The sequence below is a fragment of the Lissotriton vulgaris genome, chromosome 1_2 (genome assembly GCF_964263255.1).
Source record: "Lissotriton vulgaris chromosome 1_2, aLisVul1.2, whole genome shotgun sequence".
In the NCBI taxonomy this organism is placed as follows: domain Eukaryota; kingdom Metazoa; phylum Chordata; class Amphibia; order Caudata; family Salamandridae; genus Lissotriton; species Lissotriton vulgaris.
The window spans coordinates 270,038,219-270,065,499 of record NC_141686.1 but is presented as its reverse complement, the minus strand read 5'-3'; positions in this window follow the sequence as shown (position 1 = coordinate 270,065,499).

Genomic DNA, 27,281 nt, shown 5'->3' with positions numbered 1-27,281 from the left:
ATGCAGGTACCTAACACGCAGCGAGAGGTGCGCGCGTTCCTAGGCATAACATCGTATTGTCGTCAGTGGATACCTAACTATGCGTTACTAACAAAACCCCTATTGTATCTGACTACCAAAGAAGTGCGCGAACCCTTACCCTGGACCCCCGCATGTCAGGAAGCGTTTGAGTTACTAAAAGAGTCTCTGTGTTCTGCGCCAGTTCTTGGAACACCTGATTACCAGAAGCCTTTTGTTCTTTATGTGCACGAGGCGGAAGGTTGCGCGTTGTCTGTCCTAACTCAGTGTTTTGGGGGGGAGCAGAGACCGTGTGCATATTTCTCTGCAATGCTCGATAATGTGGCAAGAGCGCTGCCGAGCTGTTTGAGAGCCACGGCGGCTGCTGCGGTCTCTATAAGACAATCGGCAGGGCTCGTGCTGGGAACAGATCTCACAGTAATGGTACTGCATGCTGTGGATATCTTACTAAACAGGACACAGACGCAGCATTTAACAAGCGCTCGTCTGACGGGTTATGAGATGACTCTTTTTGCGCCCCATGTAACAATTAAAAGGTGTGCCACATTGAACCCTGCCACCCTGTTACCTATCCCAACAGATACTGACACAAATGATGACGACATACATGACTGTTTGTATAGGACTGAGGAGGAGACAAAGGGGAGGGTGGATCTGACAGACAGGCCCATGGAAGAACCAGACGGGGAACTGTATGTTGATGGATCCTGTTTTAAATTACCAGACGGGACATCGACAGCAGCATATGCAATAACGACATTACAGACGGTGGTAGAGACTTCTAGAATACCTTACAATTCTGCTCAGGCTGCTGAGATTATCGCCTTACTGAGAGCATGTGAGTTGAGTGAGGGGTTGGATGTGAACATTTACACCGAAAGCCAATACGCCTTTGGCGTGGTTCATAATTATGGGCGACTTTGGGCAGAACGGGGATTCTTGACCTCCCATGGACAGCGCATCCAACATGGTCCACTGATATTACGATAGTGGACGATGTCGGACGAGGCAACGCTTTTGCCGACGAGACAGCAAAAGAGACTGCTAGAGACAAATTACCACGAATGTTTGTGGCAGGGCCAGCACGATGGGTCCCAGATAATTATATGTTCGCAGACACGGTACAGAGTGTCAAGAACATACAGGGCAAGGCGACGGATGAGGAATTGAGAACATGGAAGGATGGGCAGGGACGACTGGATGCGGATGAATGTTGGACAGATGTGACAGACAAGAGACGATGGATGTTACCGAATGCGTATGCACTCCCAGTAGTGACGATGGCACACGGGCCTGCCCATGTGAGTGCGAAGGGTATCTTCAAACTATTGGACCCGGTGTGGAGCAATAAAAACATCTCTAAGATGGCCACCAATTTGGTTCGTCAATGTATGGTGTGCTTGAGACACAATCCTGGAAAGGGTACCCCTGTCCCAGTGGGAAATTTCGCACCCCCCTCTTTCCCTTTTGAGGTGATTCAGATGGATTACATCGAAATGGAAAGAGTCAACAACTTGAAGTACGTCCTTGTAGTTGTATGCGCCTTTAGTAGGTGGGTGGAGGCGTTCCCAACTAAAGACTGCACGGCTATGTCTACTGCAAAAATGTTGATAAAGGAGTATTTCTCCCGCTTCGGATTACCTAGGGTGATCTGGAGTGATAATGGCACGTCCTTTAATGCTGAATTAGTGAAGAACATATGCAAAGGTCTACACATCACCCAGAAGTTCCACTCAGCCTTGCATCCTCAGGCAGCAGGACTGGTGGAACGGTTTAACGGCACGCTGAAGTTAAAAATGGCCAAAATATGTGAGAGTACAGGTCTCCGTTGGCCAGATGCACTTCCCTTAGCTTTGCTTTCTACAAGAGTCACTGTAAATGCAAAAATGGGCGTCTCCCCGCACGAGGTGGTATTTGGCCGCCCGGCCAATATCTGGGGAGTGCCCCGACCTAAATGTTTCTCAGAAGTTCCTTATCCTCTGTTGACAGATTACCTGTATGCTTTGACTAAAGTTCTTCGTTCTATTCATCAGCAGGTAGCAGACACTCTGAAGCCGTTGCCGGAGGGGCCTGGACACACCATCCACCCAGGGGATTGGGTCGTGGTGCGACGATACCAGCGGAAGTCCTGTTTGGAGCCGAGGTGGTCAGAGCCTCGTCAGGTGCTCCTCATCACGCGCACGGCACTAGGGGTCGAGGGCAGAAAGGCGTGGACCCATGCCTCTCATGTAAAAAGGGTCCCGCTCCCGTTACCCTATGATCAATGGGTACGAGACGGCATCGCTGACCAGGAGTGTGAACATATCCCGAGGTATGTTCCTTTCTCGGATGCTTCATTGATTGGAGAAGAGCAAAGCAGAATTGAAGATACTGAGAGCTCTACCACTCCTGTTGTTGCTAGCAAAGAGATATCGGAAAGTTCAGCATCTGCCACTGATACACCTGCTTTGTTTTCTGACCACGAAGTGCCAGGGAGCACTCGTTACAATTTCCGGCCCCGAAGAAAATAAGTACAGTGCTGGAATATGATGGACTAAATACTGGAAGAAGGGCTTAGTGGACATTTTGAAAAAGAAGATTTAGTGGTAGGGATGGACTTGTAAGAGCCCTGGTGTTTAGCCGAAGATTGTGTTCTCTGAGACTGAAAGCGTGGTGCGGGGCCCGAATTAAGTGCTTCCCTTATTTCAAAGTATTGATGAGCGACGTGGGAGTAGGTATGAACGGTAAAAGCCTGCCTGTGAGGCTTTGAAGGACACAGGGAGAAGATCCCTTTTTAAGGGTTGAAGAACCCCTCTGGCCGGTTGAGGATTGTCTGGGACTATTTTTTTAGTAGTAGTGTGATTTTTATTTTTATTTTTGATTTTGGTGTTGATAAGTATACAGAATGTATCCCTTTGGGCGGCCAATTACTGATGAGGAGCTGCCTTTTGCAGCCCCCCCGAGACGTGAGCCTGATTCCCCCTGGTTGGCCCTTTCCCGAAAAGGGAAAATTGGAGTGCTGATTATATTTTTAATTGCCTTTTTGGTGACTCTTGGCATACTGTTTTTCGTTGATAAATACTATCCTGTGCACACATTTGCACCCACACCTACTGCTGTTCCGGAACATGCAATGTTAACTGTTGAATATGGTGAAAGAATGATACGTGCAAATTATAAAGATAATGTTTTTATTAAAACACTGCATCATGCACATGCCACTACCAACATGACAGATTGCTGGGTTTGTGGGCTTTTGCCTTCTGCAGCCTATAAGAAAGATAGATTCCTTGCTCTTCCTTTGACTCCGGTAAATAGTTGTGTGGGATGGTACACCCTTATAGGTCTAGTTAAATATTTCCAACAGCCAGATTCCCTCACACCCCGACTGCAGAATAGGGGGTGGACAATGACAATGCGAGTGCGACCTTTGCCTTCAGCTTCCCTTGGACGGATATACACTGACGGACGTTTTGACCAGACTTTTATACAGACATGTGAGAAAAAGTTGGGTCGCTTCTTGACACCAAATGATACTGATAGACTAAGGGATAGTTTCATGAAACTGAACGCCACCTTGTCTTATAGGCATCCCCCTAGGAGTAACGACAGCTCCAAAAGTTTGATACCCTTGGCTGTGGTGGGTCCTCCTCCATTTTTCTGTATAGAGGGAAGGGGTCCCATCAAGGTTGGAAATAGCTCTTGTAACGTGACTGCTTCAATACACCTGCCCGTTAGCCCTTCATTGATTGCCCCACCCAGTGTCTATTTTGTATGCGGTGAAAATGGATACTTATGGTTGCCCGAGGGTTGGGGTGGGGTGTGCTACCTGGCTTATCTGATTCCTCCTGTGTATGTGGCTCCCTCTGATTATCACAGAACTCATCGACGATTCCCCAATACTCCAGAGCAGCCGCAGGGGCAGCGTAAAAGGAGGGACCTTCAGGTAGAGGACGTCGATCAGACAGATACCTCGTATCAGCAATGGACTGATTTTTCTAAGGGTCTGCTTCCTTTCTGGGGTCCTATATTCAATAGTAGAGCTATCAGACGACTCTCTAGGGTAATGGAAAAGGTGGTTCTGGTTGAGGCTGACATTACGACTAACATCTCTGTTGAGGTTCAGGCTATGAGATTATTTACGATACAGAATAGGATGGTCCTTGACGTCATACTAGCTGATAGGGGCGGGGCCTGCCGCGTCATCGGGACCTCTTGCTGCGTTTATATCCCTGACTCCGCCCCGACTGTTAACTTGGCAGTACAAAAATTGCATAGATTAGCGACTGAACTGCACCAAGATAATGGAACATGGTCTCTCCAAGGGTGGCTCTGGGGCGCCTTTTCTTCCTGGGGTTGGAAAATACTGATGGGTTTGGTTGGAGTGGTGAGTGTAATTCTGTCATGCTGCCTTTGCATATATTGCCTTCCTCCATGTTGTTCAATGTGTGCTGCAAATATACGTCCGAAAAAGAAGTTACATGGTCAATATGCCACTTCTATGATTACTGAAATTCCTGCTGATGCAAGTTTCTTAATGTTTATTGCAGAAGACGTTCTAGACTGAGGTAGTACAGTCCTGCCCCTAGAATGGATGTCGGCACTACCTTTGGCAAATAAATGAGGCTATAGTTAGCCAATGATGCTAAAAGGAGGGTCTGATAGAATTCACTTTTCGATGCTCTAATTACCCTATGATGACGTGTGAGTTAGCATCATATGACTAACTAATGCATTTCGTATATACACCTATGCTGAATACATATTCTTACTTATTGCTTATATTCAAATGTATGCGTGATCATATTAGTTTCTTAGCTTAGCCTGTGTGCCACCATTTTGTGTAACTCTCTGTGCCTGCGGGCTCTGCTCGCTCATGCCCCTCCCGCAGGAATACAGAAATATACTAAGACAGCAGTTTTCGTTTCTCGGCTTACTGTGGTCGAAACTAGCAAGTTTCGTTATCAGTAATGTTCTCATGCCCAGAGACGCCGAAGCCTAGCTCCCTGGCCTTGAGCAGAGATAATAATGTATCCCTTGCAGGTGCAGATGCCTGCTGTATGAGAGCATTGTCCACTAACTTGAGGCTCGGTAACTTTCCACAAGGGGCGTACCCCATTTACTGTATTGCATTATAATGTATTGCAGTAATGCGGAGAGTCAGTCCTCTCGTTCGCACTCCTAGGAGTGAGGTCGGACAGGGCCCTCTCATATGAGTGTTGTTTGGCCTAATAAAGACTTTTGTTTATACTTCTCCACTGTCCGGCTGACTTCCTATAAGGTAATTATAGGTGAGTGCTGTAAGTCACTCCAGTGGATTTGAGCCACGCTTATCAAATGGATGGTATAAGCCTGGAGCTCCAACATTCCAATGTTTCTTTGTTCACAGCTCTGGCTTTGAACAAAGGCTTCAGGGAACCTGAGGGGATTCCAATCCCCTCACTCTCCCAAAAGGCTTTGTTTTTTTTTGTTAGAACAGTGTCCTCTAGTGACAGAATGTTCTAGAGGACAGAATGTTCTAATAGCCTTATAGCCCTTCGTAGATGGGCTATACCGCTATTAAAGTCCATCTCCCTTGTTAAAGGCCCTCGCCTTCGGCTCGGGCCTTTAACGCTGGAGAGGGCCTTTAATAGCCTGTATAGCCCTCTACGGCGGGCTATAAGGCTATAGTAGGGACGTGTCAGGGTCGCGGGATCACTAAGGTGTCCAAATAATTCCTTGATGGTTGCTTGAAATATCTGAAGACGCACCACAGGAACCTGATGTCTAGGCAACCACCGAGTTTTGGTACAATGTGGGGAAGTATAGCTTCCCTAAAGACCAATAGACTATAAAAAAGTTACAAGAGCAGGTTGCACGCATCTTAATAAGAGGTAGCGCGATTTGCCCCTTGATGGCAGCTTGACATACCTGAAGACACACCACGGACACTTGAAGTTGAGGTAACAACAGAACAATGGTCCAACGTGGGGAAGTATTTCCTCCCTAAGAGTTACTTTTTACTGACATTGATGAACTAGCACAATGCAAACTTAACAAAATTCTCAATTTTATTGATGACTATAAACTGATATTAAGCAAATTTTAAAATCTTAGAAAGCCGCTTAAAATGAACTGGTAGCAATTTTTAGCAATGTCTACTTTTTTTGTAAAGGTTTTGATTAATCATGTACAAAATAAAAATTACCTTACCTTACATCTAAGGTGTCAATGTTTAGGGAATCAACACTGATTCAGGAATAGAATTGATACCTTGCAGTAAATACCCAACCATATCTAGGTTTCCATCAGCCACATCCAAGATGTTCCATGGCCACAGGCCTCCATGGGACCAGGGGTTCCCACCACACCGGCTGGTGGGTGCTCCTAGGCCAGTGTGTACCTGTGATATCCTGGGAACAGCCAGTTCCATTGGAATGATTCAAATGGTCCTGTATTCAGCTTGGGCGAGGCTACACAATAGATGGCACAAGAAAGGCCTTGAACACAAGGAGGAACAGATAAGTTCTCATTTGAGCCTTGTAGCAGTTTGATATCACAGCCCTGGAAGTTCCATGGTTTACACGGACCACCAGGGGATTTGACAAAGTTGTACGCATGGAAAGCACGTGTTGCTTCAAGTCAAACCTCTGACACACCTTCAGTCCAAGTTTAGCACTTGCTGACTGAACGAAGTAGGTTTTTGGGCAGGGAGTGGTCTAAGGAACAAGATGAGCTTGAGATCGCCATCCACAGCCACTGCTTCATGGTTTGCATGCACATCCTTGGGCCTTTAGGTGATGAAGATAGTTCTTGGCTATGGGCCCGATTCACAGAACTAACTTAAGACCAAATCCTAAACTTACTACTTTTGGTATTCACAGAAGTTAGGATTTTGTCTTAAGTTTGTCTTAAGACAAACTTAAGACAGACTTAAGACACAATCCTAAGTTAAGTCTGTCTTAAGACAAACTTAAGACAAAATCCTAACTTCTGTGAATACCAAAAGTAGTAAGTTTAAAATTGTGTCTTAAGTTAGCTCTGTGAATCGGGCCCTATGTTTTGGACCCTATCCTCAGTGCCTGGTCAGCTCTACCCTAAGGCTCTCCTTCAAGTCTCTCCTTTGTGTCCCACCCACAGATCACAGACAGTCAGGTTGAAGTTGGGTCTTGACTTTGGTCTCATTGTCCTTGTTTTAATGGCACTCTGGTCACCACGGCAAGCTCCTGGTTGTTGCTGGGGACCACGTGTCCAGGCTCTCCTTCACTTCATGCAGCCTTGGTGACAGGGTTGAGGGGTTCACTGACAGAGCCCGGGCTCTGTCAGGTACTCACTGTCGGTTGCCTTACAGGCATCCTTCTGAAGTCCACCAATGTTAGAACTGGCTATTTCTGGTAGGCTAAGGCGGTCGCCAAAGCCAGGCAGAAACCACCAATCTAGTCAGGGCAAGGAAGTCACACGCCAAGATAACCCCTGCTCACCCCCTTGGTAGCTTGGCATGAGCAGTCTAGGCTAAACTCGGAGGCAATGTGTAAAGCATTTGCGTCAGCGCACAACAGCAACAACATACTAGGTACACCACAAAAGAGACTCCACACAAGGTTATTATAAAAATACCTTTTGTATTGTAAAAGCACATCAGATAAAATCACACATATACATGGTGCCAATTGGCACGGGCAATATTCACATGGGATTATTCACAAGACAGGGCCACAAGGGCCACTGTCACAATCAGCACTTTAGTAGTAATGAAATACTATCAGAACTTAGACTAAAAGAGTATAAAATCACTGTAGCACAAAGTAACAGTTATGAATCACATCCAGTAACTACTGGGAACAGGTAAGTACACACTACGCAACCCTAAACACCTTAGGAGCATGTCACGCAGGGAACCAGGACCTCACTAGGACCCCCTGTATTAAAAAGGACAACCACCTAAGGATAAAATCCACTTAGGGGTATAAATCAGAACACATTACCCATGATGCATGAATATACATTCAGAGGAGTAGCAAAGAAAGAAAACACATGATGTATAGACCTACACATTCAGCGGTGTTAAGGACAGAGCACATGATGTAATCACAATACATTCAGGGGTGCAGCGCAAGGAGACACATGATGACTAAACATTCAGAGGTGCAGCGCGTGGAAAGAAAGACACATAATGCATCAAACATTCAGAGGTGTCAAGAGTAAAGCAATAGCGCAAAAAATCACATGAGGCCTAAAAACCTTCAGAGGTGCAGGAATAACACATGATGCAAAAGATCACATTCAGAGGTGCAATAACCATACCATTGCGCAAACTCACATAAGCCACCACCTGTGGCAGTCCCTAGGCCAAGGGCCTTGTTGGGGCTCAGACGCCCTGAGTCTCAGTGTCAGGGTGCGCTGCCATGCAGCGCCAGTCTCGAAGTTCAAAAAGCCTAAACGTGGCAGGTGCCCACTAAGTGCTGGGCACCTGGAGAACAATAAAATAAACTGCGACAGGGTCCTCACTGACCCTTGGGCGCAAACATTCTAAGCCAAGATGGCCGCTTAAGAGGAGCCCTAGTGAGGAGCTCCGGGGCTAGGGATCTCCAGGCATGGACAAAATCCCCGAACAACCCCTAAGCATGACCTGGGACCAAGCGGAAGGACTGCTCAATATTCTGAGCTAACTCTTAGCCAAAACGCACACAGACAACGGAAGAACGCTCGGGTACCTGGACAGGGGACGAAGCTGAATCCCCTCCACGGACGACTGACCCATCATGATGCGGAACACCAGCTGCGGAGCAATCGGGAAGAACAAAAGTTACCTCGGATGGAAGTGAGCCTGATGACTTCGAGGTATAATCGGTGCGAGCCTGAGGACTTCGAGGCATAATCGGTGGTGACTCCCATGCCTGCAACTCAGACGAACCATCGAGGGAGGCGGAGCTACGGGACCGCGCGGATCGACAGAAAAGGTAGGATCGCCGGCAACCCGAGCGTGGCCCCATCAGCGGATAACATCCTAACGCCCTAATACTGCAGATCCCCAGAAAAAGCACAGGATAATCGGGGATAGCGTTAATGAGGAGGAATGAGAAGCGGCTCGCCTGTCCCTAAGATGGCGGCCGCACAGGACTAAGCTAAGCCTCGCGACCAGTTGGATCTCGCCTATAAAAAAAAAAAAAAAAAAAAAAACATCAAGGCACTGACATAGAAGTAGGACTGGCAGCGTGAGCCAAGGAAAGAAGACAGCCCAGTCCCTCACGAACAGACAAGGAAAAGGGACCAACTACCCTTAGAACTGAAAGGGAAATAGGACTGACGCTGGAATTGGAGAAAGCAGATGGTAATGAAAACGGAGAAAAGACCAAGAGTAGCAAGTGAAAGGAGACCTACCAAAACACTCCCAATGGATACTGAACACGGATATAAGAACAATCAAATTAAGGAGTACTAAGAGAGAATAGGATCAAGGGAATTAAAAGGAACTAACCAATCCCCAGAAGAAGAGTGGAAAGAAAGAAAGGACCAAGGAAAGGAAAAGAGACTAAACAGCCTCAAGTGAAAATAGAGGAAAATCCCCCCCCATCTCAGGAAATCGTCAGGGATAGACCTGGCTACCATCTGATACTGGTTATTTTTCTCCAGTCAACTAACTCTCACAATCAGGGATAGTCAATCAACTTAATTATTTAATTAATCATTATGAATTGCATCCTAATATTAACCTCAAAGAACTGATTAGAATAAAGTAACACAACTAATGAGGACCAGTATAACCAGAGGAGGCACTATAAAACAGTAGGTTGGAAGTCACTTGCACCCCCCTACATGCCTGCAAAGGTTTAATGATAAGAATAAACTATACCATAAGGGAAACTATTCCTTACATCTGGAAACCATAGTACTGAGTTATCTAATTTCTAGTTTCCCCTGGGTACACTAGCAAGAAAGTACTCAGTGCAAAATTGTCAATAAGCCTCCGCAGACCCTCATTGTGAAGCGAAAATGGATGGAAGATTCCAAGGACCGAATGGACTCAACGCAAAGAGCATAGACTATCCTGCAACTCTATCCAAAAATGCTGCCAAAAAATTCAAACACAATACTTTGAGAAAAAATCCGGACATGCTGTTCTCTGACCCATATTTTGATATAGTCAAAGGCACAGTGATGAACAACCTCATATTCTACACTGACAAAACAGCTAAATGGCGTAACGTCCTGACAGAAATGCTGTTCACTAAAACTATAAAAAACATACCATATGGCACAAAAATAACGACCTCATTAACTAAAAGAAGTAATACCGATCTATGCATTACCATCTATAAAACGGGAATAGTGCTGATACAAGCAACCAACAGAGAACTTGAGAAATTTGTGATAGCCTTCCAAAATTTAAAGAAATATATAGAAGGACCAAGCAACCAACAAAACTTGACATTACCAGATGTCACACTGGAACATAATGACCCTAATACCAGAGTCACCATTCAAACGGAAAGCCAGAACAACCAAAGTGATAACACCGGAGATTCTACCGAAAACATGGAGGTAATACCAGAGAATGAGATAGTAATGACAGCGCTGTCCACTAACCCTCGAAATAAAGAGAAGAACCAGGCCCCAAGGAAAGAGCTGCTGCCGCTAACGCACAACTCCGTCACGCTTGAAGAGTGTACCCCAGCCCCAAGCGAGTCACTCCACGAAGCTATCGAAAGATCTACTGCAGATGACATTGACCCACTCCATCCTCCTGCGAAGATGAGACTTGAGCCCCAGAGACCCCTATCCACAAAAACACCACTTACATCCCATAACATCAGAATTATTGAGGACACCTATCATAGAACCCCTGATAGAATCAGAACTCATAACCAAACCAAGGACACGAAGAAAAGATTTGGGGTAATCAGAACAGATTACTCACGAAGAAGAGCAAAATCTAATACCAACCCAGCCAGGACTATCTCACACACGAAATCATCCCGAACGCAGAAACAACTCAAGGAACTCCAGAAAATCGTAGATAACCTGGCACAAAACTCGATGAAAATCACACAGACAATTGGGAAAATCTGGGAGATGGCGATAAATACTCACACCAAGGTCTCACACATCCAGAATCTGATACTCAGACCCAATAGACCCAACAGGACCAAGCCTGTGCCAAAAGAAGAAGCGCTGGCTTTGCTACGATCTTATGAACAACCTCCCCGGAGTAAGGAGGAGAATATCAAAGTAATACCTATCGACCCTAATAGAACGTCCAGAAAGAAGGACAGGAAAGCAATTCACCAAAATTTACAACAAATCCAGTTAACAGCATCCGAATATGATAATGGAAAATGCGAAAAATCTCAGAAACCCCTGAATTGTCTGCTACTTAACTGTCGTTCAGCAACGAAACATGCATCAGACATAGCTGCCCTCATCATCAATAAGGAAATTGACTCGGCCATCCTCACGGAAACATGGCTCAATGAATCATCATCTCCTACCATGGACCTCTTAATACCACCCCAATATAACATCGTCAGGTTAGACAGACCAAGGAATGTGGGAGGTGGCATAGCTTGCATTCACCGCTCAGAGATCGAGGTCGGCCAATTCCAATCTGACCCCTTAGACTCCTGCGAATACCTGGGGATCAATGTAAGAACACCAAATAATCAAAGCTGCATCATACATGCATTCTATCATCCACCAGGAGAGAATGCAAAGTTCACAGAACAATTGATGGAGATCATAACGACTAACTCTAACTCGGATGCCAACAACATATTCCTAGGCGACTTTAACCTGCACTGGGATGACGGAAAGGACAAACTGGTCAACTCGCTTAAAGTCTTCCTCAGTGAGCTAAAACTTATACAAGCTTGCAACCAACCCACTCACTCACAAGGAGCGACCTTAGACTGGATTATTGCAAGAAAGGATATGGCATCAATCCTCGCCATAGACCCATGTGACTGGTCTGACCATCACGTCATAACATTCGCGATACCGATAATGAAAAAGGGTAGGACCGTGCAACCACACAAGCTCAAGAAACTGATCCGAGACACAAAAGAGGCTAATATAGAACTACTGGTTGAAAGGTGTGAGAAAGATCTGAAACCACCTTACAATAAGCAAAATGTAAATGAGCTGACGGAGCACTATACAACCGTGATCGATAATATCGTCAATGACACCATGCCCCAAAAGCTGAAAAAAGTCTCTGAGAAACCAAAAAATCCGTGGTTTAATGAATCATTGAACGAGGACAGGCGCAAACTGAGAATGGCCGAAAGGAAATGGAGACAACATCCCTCCTACCCGGAGCTGAAAGCCCTCAGGAAAACTAGAAATGAATACAATAAAAAGATAATCAACTCCAAAAAAGAATTTATCCGATCGGAATTGGACAGAGCCACAAACAGACCGCGAAAACTCTTCGAGATTTTAAAACAGCAGTCAAACAAACTAGCCAAAACGGTTCAAGAGAATACAAAAACCCCCATAAGCTGCGAGGAATTCTCCTCCTTTTTCACGGAAAAATCCAAATTACTAGAGGTGGAACTCTCAATTGCAGCAACTAACCTCTCGACCCTTCCTCCACCTAAAAATGAGGCCAAGGTCACAACAGGAGACCTACAAACAAAAAATATGGCAAAATGGGATACATTTGAATTATATGACCAGAGAAATATCGCCAAAACGCTGGCGGAACTCAGACCGAACAACCACTATCAAGATCCTCTACCGGGAAAATGTGTAAGAAAAATCAGCCACACTCTAGTTCCGATCTGGACTGAGATAATAAATGCCTCACTTGCACAAGGAACCCTCCCGGACTGCCTAAAAACAGGGCAGGTAGTGCCCATCATTAAAAAGCCGACGGCTGATGCAACAGACCCTAACAACTATCGACCAGTGACCAACATCCCTCTACTGGCCAAACTCATTGAGAAATGCGTACAGGGCCAACTGAGTCAACATATCGCTAAATTCTCACTACTAGACGACTGCCAATCTGGATTCAGAACAGGACACAGCACTGAGACTGCGATCCTGCATATTGTCGATGACGCACTTCAAGCCTTAGACCAAAATCAAACATGCCTACTAATCCTCCTAGACCTGTCATCAGCATTCGACACGGTAAACCACGAAGTGCTACTGACTAGGCTACAAAACAGGATGGGATTGTCCGGAAACGTGTTGAAATGGTTCAACTCCTTCCTACAAAATAGGACTCAACGATTCTTAGTGAATCAAGCAATCTCTTCCCCAAGCCCCAACGAAATCGGGGTCCCACAAGGCTCAACGTTATCCCCAGATCTATTTAACTTATATGTAGAACCTCTCACGGAGATTCTTCAACAATCACAGATATCCTATCACATGTATGCTGACGACACGCAATTATACATAAAGATCGCCTCCCTCGAGGACATTGACCTAATGAACAAGACACTAAAGAGAGCACTGCAATGGTTAACAATGAACCATCTGAAACTAAATGCCCAGAAAACAGAATTCCTGCTAATTTCACCGACAAGGAGCCAACCGGATGTTAAGGAATGGACTAAATTGGTGACGGCGCTAAATTGCGCCCGACCCTAGTTAACTCAGCCAAATCACTAGGAATCACCTTAGACGAAAACCTTGATATGAAAAACCATATTAACTCAATGGCCAAGAGCGCCCGCTTCCACTTAAATTACCTAAGAAAACTGAAACCCTTTATCTCAGAGTCCGATCTAAAACTGGCTATCCAATCACTAGTTATCTCAAGGATCGAATATGGCTGCACCACACTAGCTGGCCTACCGAAAACATCCACAGCACCACTAAAAGCCTGCCTCAACGCAGCGGCAAGACTCATCACGGGAACGAAGAAATTTGATCATATATCTCCTCACCTGAAAGCACTAAACTGGCTACCCTACGAAGCCAGAATTCAAATGAAGATGGCCTGTATTACACATAAAGCGGTTCACTACAACACGCCTAGATACCTAGCCAAGAAACTTAAGAGATCAGGAGGTAACAGAACAACTAGAAGCGCAAAAGAGCTGCTGCTGCGACCAGCCTTTTTCCACAAGAAAAAAACTTACAACAGAGCATTCTCTGGAGCTGCCCCCAGAATATGGAACTCACTCCCGCCAAGCATCAGGAAGATTCAAAATACATTATTATTCAAACGAGAACTTAAGAGCCACTTGATGAGTGAATACCCTACTTAGAGATACCTACGGACTACTGTGACGATCAGTTATGCTACCAGAGGATCGCCCACTTCAGGAATGTGGGAAGATCAATACCTGACATCTGTCTGTGCCCATGTGCAAGCCGAGGCTAGACACTTACTGCTACCTCATTTACTTGTGATCCTATAACTATATCTGACTGACAAAACTATATAACCTCTACCTCACCTATCTATTTATCCACACTTCTTAATATGCACTGGAATACTATATAACTCTACCTCACCTAGCTTGGTTTGAGACCAAGGCTAATTGCACAGACGTTAAGAAATTATATATCTAATCACGTCCATTCATTATATTGCCTTTCTACCTCATATATATGTTACTATTATTATTGCTACTATAATGTCTATTTTTGTTATTCTTTCCTGTTAAGCGCTCTGATACCTACGGGTCTTGTACGCGCTATATAAAACACTATAAATAAATAAATAAATAAATAAGTTGCACGCTAATGTCTTCAGAGTGTCAGTACTATTCCAAAGTTGAGGAAACTGGTGCAAAGCCAGGGTCAAATCATTATGGATTCCCCAATTGGATTTCACTGAGGAGAACAAAAAGCAAAGAATTGAATATTGAATTAAACTCACCCACTGGTAATTACTATGGGCTGCAATCCACAGCATTGTATTTTGTTGTTCATTATGGCATTACAGAGAGGGACTACACATATACAAAGATGTATTATCCTGCCACTAAGCGGACAATCTGGTACAAACTGCAATACTGTGCTCCCTGTGCTAAAAAACATAAGACACCCAGGGCATGTGAGGCCCTTGTGGGGGCTCATAAGTGAGCTGAATATTGAGTCCTCTGGCACAGCAGGCTACGGGACCTGTGCTTGGGGGCACAACCACCACACTTAGGGTTATTCACTGAGAAGAACATAAAGGGATGAAAGTACAGGACTAAGGTTGCCAGCATGTGATTGCACACTCCTATAATAGAACAAAGGAGTTAAAGAGAAACAAGAACTTGATGAAATATTCTTACTGGATCAATTAGGACTGCATTTTGGACTACCAAATCACTGCCACCAACCAGGAGTCCCACCCTGGTTTGCTGAGGAGTGTATCCCTCCCTTTGACGTGGACATCTTTGGACCTATAATTTGGGTGCTCAGTGTGTTTCCCTGCTCCAAGGAGCCCTGAACTTTGACTTGCCACCAGTTTACACAGACAGTGGTCTTCCTCAACTGGGATATGTTATCATCTTCCAAAACTAGAGACACTGCCTAGTCTTCCTTTATAGTACTTGATAGAGGCCCTGAGCTTGTGGGTCAAGACCCACCTCACTAGAGCTTCCTAGAGCTTTATTGGACTTGGTACACCACCACCACAGTAGTGTCCCAGGTCCACTGAGCTTTCACAATTGAGCCTAGATTTGCGGGACTAAATGAGGTGTGTTTCCTAGCAGAAGCGATACAGAGCACTTTTTTGGATGCTGTATTCTGAAACTAATGCATAGGATGGCAGATTCTTAGTAGATAAATCTAATGGGACTAAAAGCCAAGAGCAACAGGCATAGATCAAACCCAATGATCACAGCAATTGCCAGGCATCCCACCTGGGCAAGAAGTGAAAGGAGAATGGGTCCCATTGTAACTGTCTAATGGACAAGTGAGAGCAAGAAGGGGCCCCAGAAGTATCCCAGGTGCAGTTGATACACCTGTGGTTAGCAGAGCTGCATACGAAGAAGCTGTCCAGGCCTGATCTCTACTCCTCGGGCGTCCAACCTCCTGCAGTGACAGTTTCTATCGATCCATGGGAGGCAATCAAAGAGCTGTGCTAAGAGCCCTCCCCAGACCAAGGACTACCTCTGCAAGACCTTCGTGGACCGCGTATGTATCTGTGGTCTCTGGGAGACTGGAACAGATATCACCAAAGAGGATCATAGAGCAGTGGCTTCCTCATGTATCATGCCAGGGTACAAGGGCATTGCTTTCCTACTCAAGGATCCTGATTTCAGGTGCACCATTGACGAGAAGGTTAAGGACGTCAGAATTATTCTGAGGGATGCCCTGTGCGAGTACTACTTTTTAGGCAGTGTCCTCAGTGAGTTGGGTAGTGCACAAGCTGTCCTGCCTCAGATTCTGGAAGATCACCTGGCTGTTGATCCATTTAAGATTGTTCCCGCTGACGAGTGCAGAAGAGGCCAGGTAGGAGTCCATCACCGCTGTGCCTTCCATGCAGTCATCGAAGTACTGCAGCTGACAATGGAGGGCTGGTGATGGATGCATGGACGCTGCCTGAGCTGCAGGGGTTTAGTAGCCACTGAAGGACGCAGCGCAAGCTTAAAGAAATGGACTGTCATCTGATGATGGGCTCTTCTCTGCTCTCTTTACCAAGAAGGAAGTCAGAAGAAGAAGGCACAACACTTGCCGCCCTAGAGCATTGATCCACCTGAGTCCTCATGCTAGGCAACCACTAGACCATCTCAAATTCACAGGAGCTATGAAGACCATCCTATCCCAACAGGCCTTCCCAGATTCTACATCCTCAGCTTATGGTGTTTGGCCCAATGGGACCATGCTTTCCTGCTTGCTCCCTTATGACAGACCTTGTTTGTCTCAATCCTGCACTGAACAGTGATCAATCGTCTGTGTTCACCGACTCTTGCAGGCAGGATCTGGTATGTTTTTTATGGAATCCTGCGAATCACGCCGGTCAATTCTTTTGCCGTTCCCCTCGTCCCCTCAATGTTCCCCTCTTGGTACTCTGAAGTGGACTAGTAGCACCTTATAAATAAAACATAAATATACCAGTGAGCACCAATATGTGACAGGGAGTGCTGTATACACCAGGAATGACCATCATACGCTAGCCATTCTGTGGCGGCCATCAACCCATTAGTCCACTTCTGACACTCTCACATTCACTTGCACAAGCAGACATGCTCACACCAGCAGCAGCAGAAACCGACACATTGAAACACAGCACAGAAAGACACACTTAGGCACACGCGCCAATACACCCAGGCATATGAACAGACAGACACACACTAACAGATGCAGCACACAAACAAGTCAACATGGCTGCTGAGATCCAAGAGTCGATTTTCTCCTTTAACTCTGCAAATATACTTTCAGAACCTTTAGTCGGGGAGCGTTCTGTGTTGCAGCAGCAGCCAGGTGGAGTGCTCTGCCTTTTCATCTTCGGCAAAAAGTTAGTTTAAGGCATTTTTAGATAGATAGATAGATAGATAGATAGATAGATAGATAGATAGATAGATAGATAGATAGATAGATAGATAGATAGATAGATAGATAGATAGATAGATAGATAGATAGATAGATAGATAGATAGATAGATAGATAGATACAACTTATAAAGCGCATGAATACCCCGAGGTGTCTACCACTTCATGCAGACTCAACTCAACTCAACGTAGCCTAACCTAACCCGTTAGAACTTAATTTAACCTAACCTAATTCAACTCAACCTAGCCTAACCTAAACTAACCTAACTCAATTTAACTTAACCTAAACTAACTTAACTCAACTCAACCCAACCTTGCCTAGCCTCACCTAACCTAACCTAACCTAACCTAACTCAACTCAACCTAACCTAAACTAACCTAACTCAATTTAACTTAACCTAAACTAACTTAACTCAACTCAACCCAACCTTGCCTAGCCTCACCTAACCTAACCTACCCTAAGCTAACTCATCTCAACCTAGCTTAACCTAAACTAACCTAACTTAACCTAACCTAACCTAACAAGGACAAGCTCATTTTCTCACTTCAGATGGCACATCCAAAGTGTTGGTCCCTCCTCTGTTCCTGCTCTATTCTTCTCCGAAGTCCTGCTGCTCCTCTGCTCTTCCAGGGTCTGTAGGGTGGGAGGGCTGAGGACAATGCCTGTCCAGTTGTGGTGGCAACACCAGTGCACCCATGCAGGGCAGACATGTGGACAGGCTGGGCTACAAGTCAGAAGTAACCTTACTCTCCAGGAGAGCGGTACCTTTCAATGTAGCGGCAAGAGGAGTCATCGGTCTTGAGGGTGGAGCACCCTCAGATCATTGAGGACTGCGAGGAGGAAGAGCAGGACTCGGTGTAAGGCAGATCACCGGCATGTCGTCCACTCGTGTCAGGGCGCATGAGGTGACTGTCCTTGATGGTCTTCCAAATATGTCTCTGGTTACTTTCTCGTCTCTGGAAATGGCCGATTTCAGCCTTACCGTCTTCCAGTTATTCACAGTAAGAGATGCCACTTAGAGCAATTTCTTCCACAGTGAAGCTGCTGTGAGGCACAAAGCGCCATGCGGATAAGCAGGGCCGGACTGGGAACCAGAACCGGCCCTGGCAAAGAGCTCGGCCGGCCCCCCTCCCCCCTTCCGGGAGGAGAGGGGAGAGGGGAGAGGTGCGACCGCGCTCTGTGCCAGGGCCGGTTTTTGGCCGTTTTTGTTACAGGGCCGTTTTGGGTCATTGGTAAGAGGAGGCGCGCTGCCTCCCTGTGAAAGACGTCTGTGCCACATACCACATCGTCAGAATTGAATGGCTAGAAGCAATGCAACACTTGCTTCCCTCCCTACAGCTTCTCCCTCGCTCTTTCCATCCGATCCGCCTCACTCTCTTCTCTGTTCACTCACTCACCCCACCTCTTCTCTCTCACTTACTTATTCCCCCCTCACAATCTCACACACACTCTAGTTCTTTGTTTTTCTCTCTCCATCTGTTTCCCTCCCTCCTCTCTCTCTTCATCCCTTCCTCTCTCTCCTTCTTTCTCTCTGTTACTCTATCCCGCTCTCAGGGCCGGAAGAAGACCTTTAGAGGCCATAAGCACTTAAAAGATTTTGGGGGCATATTACCAAGAATGGCGTTAAAATTATCGTTGCTTTAGCGGCAGGAAACTGCTGCTAAAGCTGCGATAATGGGCTTGATAATAAGCCCTTGTGAATTCTCATAGAAGCCCATGCTCACACCAGAACATGAGCTTCTATGGGAATTTACAAGGGCCTATTATCAAGCCCATTATTGCCGTTAAAGTGGCGATAATTTTAACTCAGTTCTTGATTATATGCCCCATAGTGCCCCCATACATATATCTAATTCAAAATATCAATAATAATAAACCGTAAAATCGTATTTTATTTGAAATGAAACAAAACTTACAGTAAGATGGAAAATAATATTTATTTTTGTAAACTTCCACTTTATTTATGTTTGGAAAGCTTTCTCCTATTTTTTTCTACAGTTGCAGTTTTGGACAATATGATCCATGGCAAATCCAGCAATAGAATATTTCTGTGGTGCCCCCTTCCCTTGATACCCTAAGCACGTGCTTATTTGACTTTGCAGTTAATCCACCCTGCTCTCTCTATCTCTCCCTCAGATTCTCTATTGATTCCTTTCTCTTACTCATGCGCACTCACTTTCTTACAATGCCTGTTATCACCTCTCTCTCAACCACCACTTCTCCCCCTCGAGCTCTATGATTCTGTTGTTCTGTCCTTTTCTTCTCATTCAGAATTCAGCATCACGGTGTTGATGACACTACCAGTGTGTTTACAAGTATTGACACTTGTGTTGTGCCTGCCATGGGCACTTCCATGTGGTGTCTGGGTGTCTTTTGGGTCCATGGGGGTGCATGGAGTACAGATGTGATTAGGGTTCCATGCCTGTCTGTGGTCCACCTCTGGCAGCTGGGTCAGTAACACCTTGTGCTTAGAAGGAGATTCTTCAGTGTTCCTGGTAGAAGGGCATTATATGTATATACCTGTAATTAATAGTAACTGGATTAAAGTGCTGGGATGACGTCATAATGTAAAAGACAATGGGACCTATTCACAGCAGTAAATTCAGAAGTCAATGTAAGTTTATGGCCAAATCCACCCCTCTTCTGCCTGCCACAAACTCACAAATAGATCCCGGAAAGGTGTAAAATATCATGCGTTGGAATTTCTCCGCAGAGTAATAAGGGCTCATAAATCCTACTCAGGAGGTGAGAAGAGGGGGTTCCAAGGTGTTGTTTACCTTGGAAGCTTGGGAAACCCCAAAGCATCCCAAAGTTTCCGGACTGGCCATAGCGGGCACTGGGCGTTTTCCCAGTGGGCCGGAAGGGCGGAGACCGGTTTTGTACAGGTGTGGGACGTATTTGTGGCTGGGGGCATGTTTTGCAGCAGTGCTCCAAAATCGGCCCCCATGCAACGAAAGGGGGTCAGTCAAACGTAATTGCCAGAGCTGGTTTGCAATCCCAGTCCGGCCTGGAGCCAACCCCTTCCACGGCGGAGATTTGACAGAGAGTACAGAGCTGGAGTATGTCCCCTAATTTCGCACCTGGCACAGCTTTTCAGAAGTGCTACCAGGAATGTTTGTAAATTACAAAGTAACCCACTCAGGTAGAGACATTTTCTTCCGCAGTTGCCCCCTTTTGTTGTCCCTATGGGCCAAATATATAAACGAAAAAAATAAAGAGCACAACCTGCCTCCAATCATAATCACTCTACAGGCCTTGGTATAAGACAAAGCTGTTACCAGCAACACTTGAGAGGAATTCACAGTGACTGAGGGGGCAAGGGGTTGAGTCTCTTCTACTGTCACAAGCTGCCCCGTATTCTTCAGTTTTTTTCTGCCCCCTCTGGCTGATCTTGTGGATTAACTGTTATGTGTGCACTATTTGATTCAATGCCTATTATATTCCCCATGTTAGACTCATGTTTTGATTTGTTACATTTCCCTCTAATTGTAAAGCGCTCTGATATCCTTCGGGATCAAGTTTGCGCTATATAAAACGTTCTAAATAAATAAATAATTACAGCCAAACTCCCCTGTACCCTTGTATCAGGGGCTGTGTAGGAGAGGGATATCTCATTGTCTAGGACACCGAGGGGCATATTATCAAGGCGGGCAAAATGACATTATCGCCGCTTTAGCAGCTGTTTTCGGCCGCTAAGCGGTGATAGTTTCATCGCCCTATTAGCAAGCTGTCGCTAACAGCAGTTAGCGACAGCTTGTAGGCGATAGCGAGCGGTTTGGGCCCGGCTTTGCATGTCAGCGATATTTCTCGCTAATGACATGCAAAGTGGGCGTACCCAACCTGTTAGCGACTGAAAGCAGTCGCTAACATCGCTATCGCCTATTATCAATGCAGCCGCAGCGATGGAAATATACGTGCTAAGCGCGAATATCTTCAAAAACTAACGCCTGCTCAGACCAGTTCTTAGCCTGTATATCCAATTGGAGGTGGATATAATGGCTAAGACCCTGTTAGCGATAATGCGTGAATATCACTGTATTCCCAGCGATATTCACGGATTTCGCCTCTATCGCCGGAAATGTTATCGCTTTTGAGATAAACGTTGCTAATAGCACGTTATCTCAGCGATAAAATTCGTCGATGCGCGGTGATGAAAAAATTGCTGCTAAGCCTATTTAGCGATAAATCTCGCTAGTTGTTGATAATATGCCCCCTAGTCACGTTGTATTGTAGCATTTATATAGCGCTTTGTGGATATCTCCTGCCTCAGTCAGCTTTTCAGGTCTATCTGTACCTCCCACTTTCAAGGTGCAGCAGCTGCCATTGTACTTGGTGATTTCTGTAAACCGATATTTACGGACTACCATTTCTGTCTAGATGTTTATAACATTTCATTTAGTTGTGGGTTTGTAAGTGAATAATATATGTGTTTGTGTTATTTTTTGGGGACCACAGAGCTAGGTTTTGTCTCTGGTCGCTTCATTTTCTCTGTAAGTGTGCACCTCAATGTCCGCTACATACTCGCTTTTTAGGGCTATCAATGTACGTGTCTGTTTTTTGTTGAGGTCATTGAACTGGATGGGTTTGATGTTGCTTTTCTGAGATGTATTTGCAACACTGAGGTCTGCGTTTCTCTGTCACGTAGTAGTTGGTGCTTATCATTCTGTTCAACAGGCTTTGTTAGGAGCATCCTCTGCACCATCAAGAGAACAGCAGAATGCATGTTTTTTATTGGGCCAATGTTGCTAGTTTCTGTTCGGCCAGTGTTAGGATTTCTGCTGGTTTAGGGTTGGGCTTTCTGTTGGACTAGTCTTGGGATTTCTGTTGGGCTAGTATTGGGCTTTCTGTTGGGCTAGTATTGGGTTTCTGTTGGGCTAGTATTGGACTTTCGGCTGGGCTAGTATTGGGATTTCTGTTGGGCTAGTATTGGGCTTTCTGTTGGGCTAGTATTGGGTTTCTGTTGGGCTAGTTTTGGGCTTTCAGTTGGGCTAGTATTAGGCTTTCTCTCGTGCTAGCGTTGTAGGTGGCCTCACTCTAAAGTCAGGGCTCAACTCAACACTCACAAGCCCAATGTCACCTTCCTCACAGAGACCTGGACCAGCGCCAACTTTGCACCTGACATCACAACCGCCATCCCCGACCGATACAAGATCCTGAGGAAAGACCGCCCCAATCGCCCAGGAGGAGGCCTCACCATCATCCAGAAAAGCTCCCTCCGATTGACAACCACCAACTTGGACGAAGCCTCGCCCCTCATGGAACACATCCACTTCCGGATCCAGTCCAACCCCAGAACGACACTCCGCTGAACATACACCTACAGATCACCTGGCCCTGCACTCCATTCACCAACGTCATCACCAACCTCATCACACCCCACGCCCTCGCCTCCACAGACTACATACTACTCGGAGACCTGAACTTCCACCTGGACAACCACAGTGACCCCAACACCACCGCCCTCCAAGAGAACCTCACCAACATAGGACTGAAGCAACTTGTCTCTGCCCCACTCACACAGCAGGACACATACTCGACCCCATCTTCGATGGAGGAAACAACATTCCCTACAGCGACACCCAGAACTGCTCTGGACTAACCACCACTGCATCCATTTCTCCTTTACAAAACTCACCACAGACAAGCACGCACGCCGCCTCCCACGCAGAATCTGGAACAAAGTCTCAGAAGAACACCTCACTGCCTCTCTCACCTGCACTCCCCCCCATTACAACAGACGCCAACACAGCGACAAGCAACCTCCACCAATGGATAGCCAACTGCGTTAACACTCTTGCTCCCCGCCAGAAAACCATGAGGCAACACAACAAGAAAGCAAATTGGTTCACCACGACTTTACAAGAATCTAAGCGCTCCTGCCGACGATTGGAAATGATGTGAAATAACAGCAAAACCCTGGAAGCACGCTCCGCCTACAAAACAGCCACCACAGTACACCACCAACTCATCAAATCCACAAATAAGAACTTCCATCAAGACAGAATCCTCTCCAACGCCCACAACTCCATTGAACTCTTCGTCATCCTACAGGAATTTGCCAAACCCAACAGCGAAACAACCAATGTTCTTCCCTCTCTAAACCTCTGCAACAGACTCAGCTCCTTCTTTCACCTCAAGATCAAGATGCTCTATGACAACTTCGATGACCAAGACGCCTGCACCCCCCCAACCCTCACCCCCAACAATGCCACCCAACAGACCTTTCTCCCTTGGGGGCCTCTCTTGACAGAAGACACCCTAAAGACCATGATGAGCATCCACTTCGGAGCACCTTCTGACCCCTGCCCTCCACACATCCTCCACAAGGCCGCCATTGCACCCAAGCTATGTCAAACTATGAACTGCCCCCTCGAGACAACCAAATTCCCCAACAACTGGAAGCACGCCAAAGTAAACCCTCTTCTAAAGAAGCCTTCCGCAGACCCGACGGACCTCAAAAACTTCAGGCCCAACAATACTCATCTCACTGCTTTCTTTTGCAGCCAAAGTCATGGAAAAGGCATCAACACCCAGCTATCACGCTTCATAGAAACTAACAACATCCTAGACACCTCTCAATCCTGATTCCGCAGCAACCACAGCACTGAGGCCGCCCTCCTTGCTGCGACCTAAGACATCGTCACCCTCTTTGACCAAGGCCATACGGCAGTGACGGCACCCCTCATCCTCCTGGAACTATCAGAAGCCTTCAACACCGTCTCCCACCGCACACAAGCCACAAAGCTCCACAACACTGGCATCCAAGGAAAGGCCTTAGACTGGCTACGATCATTCCTCTCAGGCATATCACAGAGAATAAGACTCCCACCCTTCCTCTCAGAACCAACAGAGATCAGATGTGGAGTACCCCAAGGATCCTCCCTCAGCCCCACACTCTTCAGTGTCTCCATGGCACCCCTCAAAACCATTGTCAGAAGCCACAGGCTCAACATTATCTCCTACTCCGATGACACCTAGCTCATTCTCTCCCTCACCAAGGAACCCAACATCACCAGGCGCAATTTTCAAGAAGGGATGAAAGCCGTCGCGACCTGGATGGAGAACAGCTGTCTGAAACTCAACTCGGAGAAAACGGAAGACCTCATCCTAGGCTCCACCCCCTCCGAATGGGACAACACCTGATGGGCCCCGCCCTCGGATTTCCACCCACTCGAACAGACCATGCACGCCAACTCGGCACCATACTGAACTCATCACTCACCATGAATTGCCAGATCAACGCTGTCTCCTCCGCATGCTATACAAGACGTTCAAGTGGATCCCCTCGACTCATAACTCGAGCACTCATTACCAGCAGACTAGAGTACGGCAACGCCCTCTATGCTGGAATCAACAAAAAACTCTTCTGCAAACTCCAGTCCGTTCTTAACGCCGCAGCCAGACTATTTTTCGATATACCATGGAACAACCACGTGACCCAAAACCTCTGCAACCTCCACTGGCACCCCGTCACAAGAAGAATAACTTTCAAGCTGCTAACGCATGCCTACAGGGCCCTCCACAACACCGGACTCTAATACCTCAACGACCGAATCTCCTTCCACACTCCTGAGAGAAGCAGCCTCTCAGCTGACCTTTCCCTAGCCACCATCCTACAAGCTTCTACAGGACCAGGGCAGGTGGAGAATCCTTTTTCTGCCTCACAGCCAAGACCTGGAACAAACTTCCCCTTTACCTCCGACAGAGCCCAGCACTGCACCAATTCAGGAAGGACCCCAAGAACAGGCTCTTCGAATGATCCTAACGGAGCTGCCCACACTCACCCCCAGTGCCTTGAGACTCTCACAGGTGAGTAGTGTGCTTTACAAATCCCTGATTGATTGATTGATTGAGAGCTAAAACCAACATTTGGCAGGGACAGTGTGTGCAACCATATCAGATTACAAGTAGTGCAAAACTGCAGCAATATTGGAGTATCCCCTCAAAAATTCCACCAGGTGCAAACTAAAAGTTTCCAAAGGGAAAAACGTTCTTTAAGAGGAAAAATCTGCAAAAATGAAGTTTGATAACTCCAATTCCATCAGGTATCTTTAATTTTGACCTCTCAAACTTTGAATCAATTAGTACTTTTGCCCTGGGTTAAAACCACATGGTATCAAATGAGATTTATCCTTGCCTGAAATGACCAGCCAATATATCAGACCATTTTGGAAGGAGGCCTTTGAAAAGTCCTCGACAAAGGCTAGGCCTCAGATTCAACTGCCTTAAAAGACTGTTTGTCTGACGGCACCATTGAGTAGAATTATCCTGAGTTTCATCAGGGTGAGGAGTGCAGGTGAGGATGGGGGCGTATTGTTTGATGGTTTCGGCTTTTGAGCTTTGTCCCTGTGGGAAAAACAATACGCGTTGCTTCAATTTGCAGAAAATCAATGGACAGGCTAAGTTTTTTTGAGGTCCTGAATACTATGGGGCAGAGCAGGGGGTTGCCAAGAGAGCTAGAATGCCATTCTACTCGGAAAATATACAAAAAAATAGTAATACCATAATATAATATATTCACAAGTCGAAGTATTCAATTCACAATTCAAGGTACTAAGAGTGTATCTTAAAATGAAGCGTGTTGGCTTATATTTTGGATTTTGTTCTGGAAATGCATGACTTTTTATGTTTAGGCTTCCAAGCGGCAACAGATTTGCATTGTAGTAAGGCCCTCTTGCAGGATTTGCAGGTGAATAATGTGTGCATCTGCAGTATCAGTCCAAAGGCTAAATTAATACTGGGATGACTGGCATCACTGATAACAGGGTGACATCCCTGATACCGGGGTGACACCTCCGGTACCTGGGTGACTGGGGTATCCCTGTCACACTCTACCTTTTGGCTTCTTTGAGTCTGTCTTTGTGTCAGGGGCATAGTTTAGTAAGGGAGATTCAGGGGTGTGAATCTCAAATTTCACAACTAAAAAAGTGCCGTGGATGGAGGGTGGAAGGGTGAGATGACCAAGACTTGAGACTGACTATTTCCATGAGAAACACGGTCAGTACTGGTTTTGGGTTACATGGGCCTCTGTTTGGAGTGGCACAGTGATTGAAACACAATGGGTTAGAATGCTACCTGACTGATGATCACTGGTTGGACTATTTGCAGGAATTCATTCCATCACCTTTGGGGTGTTTGATTACCCGTAGTATGCATGGAAATCTGAGACTAGTATAGATTTCTAAGCCGACTACTACCAATGTTTGTGAATTCCAAAAAGTAATAAATTGGCACCTATTCAAGGAGTATGTATATGGGTGTTATGTTATGTTGTGTTGTGTGATGTTGTGTTATGTGTATTTGTACAGCTCACAACTCACCAGGGAGGATATCCTGGTGCAGATAGCATGAGCAGGGTGCACCAAGTCGGGGCTGAGAATAGGCCAAAAGCAATGTTTTCAATTTCTTGCTTAATCTAAGAATTGAGGACGCAGCTCTGATGCGGCTTGGTACCGAGGTAAGAGACAGCATTACAGTTGGGTTCTGGTTATGGGCATGTGGGGAATTTCTGTGTGTAGGAGATCAGCGGAGCGGAGGTGTCTGGTAGATTTGTGGAATTTAATGCGATTGCTGAGGTATGTCAGGCAGATGTTCTGCATGGCTTTGTATGTGCACGTGAGGAGTTTGAATAGTGCCCATTTGTGGATGGGGAGCCAGTGGAGCACTTTGAGGTGTGAGGAGAAGTGGGTCAAAACAGGGATGCATTCTGAGTGTGAGTTTGGCAGCAGAGTTCTGTGTGGTCTGGAGTCTTCTGGTAAGTTGTGCACTGAATCCTCCATAGAATTTCGGGCTGGCACAATGTTCAGGCCGATTGCATGTCACGTCTGTCGTTGAAATGGGAGGATGTTGACAGAACA